This window comes from Salvelinus fontinalis, chromosome 24, assembly GCF_029448725.1.
Source record: "Salvelinus fontinalis isolate EN_2023a chromosome 24, ASM2944872v1, whole genome shotgun sequence".
Taxonomy (NCBI): Eukaryota; Metazoa; Chordata; class Actinopteri; order Salmoniformes; family Salmonidae; genus Salvelinus; species Salvelinus fontinalis.
The window spans coordinates 16,427,975-16,430,647 of record NC_074688.1 but is presented as its reverse complement, the minus strand read 5'-3'; positions in this window follow the sequence as shown (position 1 = coordinate 16,430,647).

The following is a 2,673-nucleotide window of genomic DNA, read 5'->3' as shown; positions in this document are numbered from 1 at the left end:
TACTGTATTATGCAGTGTACAGATCCCTATATGCGTTAACCCATCTGGGGAGCAAGTGGCATCGCAAAATGATTTAAGGTTTTCATCTGGGGGGGGGTACGATGAATGCAACAAGAATTTTCAATATCTTTCGAAGGAATCACTAACAAATGGAGACGTACGGCGCTCAAGCCTACAATGTGACTGATAGAGGACTGGACATAAAAGACATTCCTGAGAGTAAAGCAGCGATTTTGAAAAGCCCATTAGACAAAGCTGGGGTAGCATCTCCTGGGAAGGATGAGATGTGTTACATCATGATGGCTCATCGCAGTGACACTGAAATGGGGAAAGTATTGGGCCTTTACAGTAAGGTGTGGCAGGAAGGGAAGCTGCCTGGAAGTTGGAAGCAGGCCGTAGTGACGCTGATACGGAAAGCAGGGAAAGACCCTACTAGTCCTTCAAGCTGTAGGGTGCTAGCGTTGACATCTCATGTATGTAAACTTATGGAAAGGATGATAACGGAAAGGCTGACTTCCTGAGAGTAGAGGACGAATGTCACCAGATGAAAGTGGGATCAGGACAGGCAGGGGAACAATGGATCCTGTACTGCCTTGAGTCAGTCATTTGGAAAGCACTGGCAGATAAGGTGGTGGTAGCTGTTTTATTTGATGCAGAGAAGGCCTGTGATATGATGTGGAAGCAGGGCCTACTTATCAAGCTGGGTAACATGGCGGTTGGAGAAATGGTTTTTAACTGGAGAAAAGTTTTTATTTTGGGGCGATCAATACAAGTGAGGGTGGGGTGCTCTATGTCAGAAAGTTGTGAGGTAGATAATGGTATCCCACACGGAAGTGTCATTAGTCCTTTGTTGTTCTCCATTATGATTGACAATGTATTCTCCCAGGTGAAACCTGGTATTGGGAGGTCATTGTTTGCGGATGACGGTGCACTGTGGAAGAGAGGGAGAACTATTACCCATACAGCCAGGAGAGTTCAAGAAGTGATGAGTGAAGTTGAGTGGTGGGGCTTTCAGTTTTCAGTTGACAAAACACAGACTGTGTTTTTTCTAGAAGGAAGGCTGGGGAGGAAATATACCTGAAGGAATCTGGAGAGGGTGGCAGGGTTGAGGTCCCCGGGGGTCTGGTTTGACACCAGAATGATATGGATGGAGCATATTAACAGACTAGTTGTCAAAGGAAATCAAATATTGAATGTGATGCTTTGCCTGTCAGGATTGGAGTGGGGGGCAGATAGAATGGCGTTGAAAATGCTATATATAGCACAGATAAAGTCATCACTGGATTATGGAAGTGTAGCATATGGATCAGCAGCGCCGCCATCTTTTAAAAAGCTAGATGTAATCCAGTCCCAAGCCCAACGAATATGTTGTGGAGCAGTCAGGACCTCCCCGGTGGCAGCGATGCAGGTAGAGTTGGGAGAGATGCTGTTAAAGTTAAGAAGACAACAGCTAACCCTGACATATTGGGTAAATCTACAAGGACATAAGGTTACACATCTTACAAAAAAGGTACTTCTAGAGTGCTGGAAACATGAATGAAATCTGAATGCAAGTTTTGGGTGGATAGGCAATGACATGGCAAGAGAGATGGGGTTGTTTGGGAGGGAGTTTAGCCTCTCTGTGGTTCTTCCTGCTATAGCACCTTGGTTGATCCCTCAGCCAATGAGGGAGGGTTCCTTGAGAGGGTAAGAGCTGTTGAGGAAAGAGTAGATTCAGTTGTAAGTGAACATTTATGAATACAATACTATGCTTTCTTGAATGTATTCAGAGATGGATCTAAGGACCCTAAAACAGGGGGACAGGTGCAGCTTTTAGTGTTTAAAAAACCCCGAATCCGTTTACACAATGCAGTTGAAGGCCATACTCTTGGCTGCAGAGTGGGTGGAGGTGAGTATGGGTATTCATCTGCTCTGACTCCTGTGCAGCACTGATGAGCTTAAATTAATTTGTGTCTCTGAGCAGAGTATAGGGTGAAACAGTTGGGTTTATTGGTGATGTTCCTCTGGGTACCAGCTCATGTGTGAGTAGAGGGGAATGAGGAGGTGGATTTTATAATCAAGCAGGCTCTTTAACATCCCAGTGTTGAGATGGAATTGTCAATCAGTAAAGCAGAAACCAAGGGGTTGATAAAAACAGTGGTTAAAACAAATGGCAAGAGTTGTGGAACAGGGAGAGAAAGAGAAGACACCTGTATAAGATCCAGGAACAGGGAGAGAAAGGGAAGACACCTGTATAAGATCCAGGAACAGGGAGAGAAAGGGAAGACACCTGTATAAGATCCAGGAACAGGGAGAGAAAGGGAAGACACCTGTATAAGATCCAGGAACAGGGAGGGAAAGGGAAGACACCTGTATAAGATCCAGGAACAGGGAGAGAAAGGGAAGACACCTGTATAAGATCCAGGAACAGGGAGGGAAAGGGAAGACACCTGTATAAGATCCAGGAAAAGGTGGGTGCAGGGAGGTTCTCAGGCCGAGAGAGAAGGGAGGAACGTGTAATCACAAGGCTGAGACTGGGACACACAAGGCTCAATAGTACATTGAAATTGGTGGGGAAACATCTGACTGGGCGGTGTGATCATTGTCAGGAGGAGATGTAAACAGTGGAACACGTTCTATTTCAGTGCCAGAAATATGGGAATGAAAGGGAGCGATTGTTAGTAGATTTGAGTG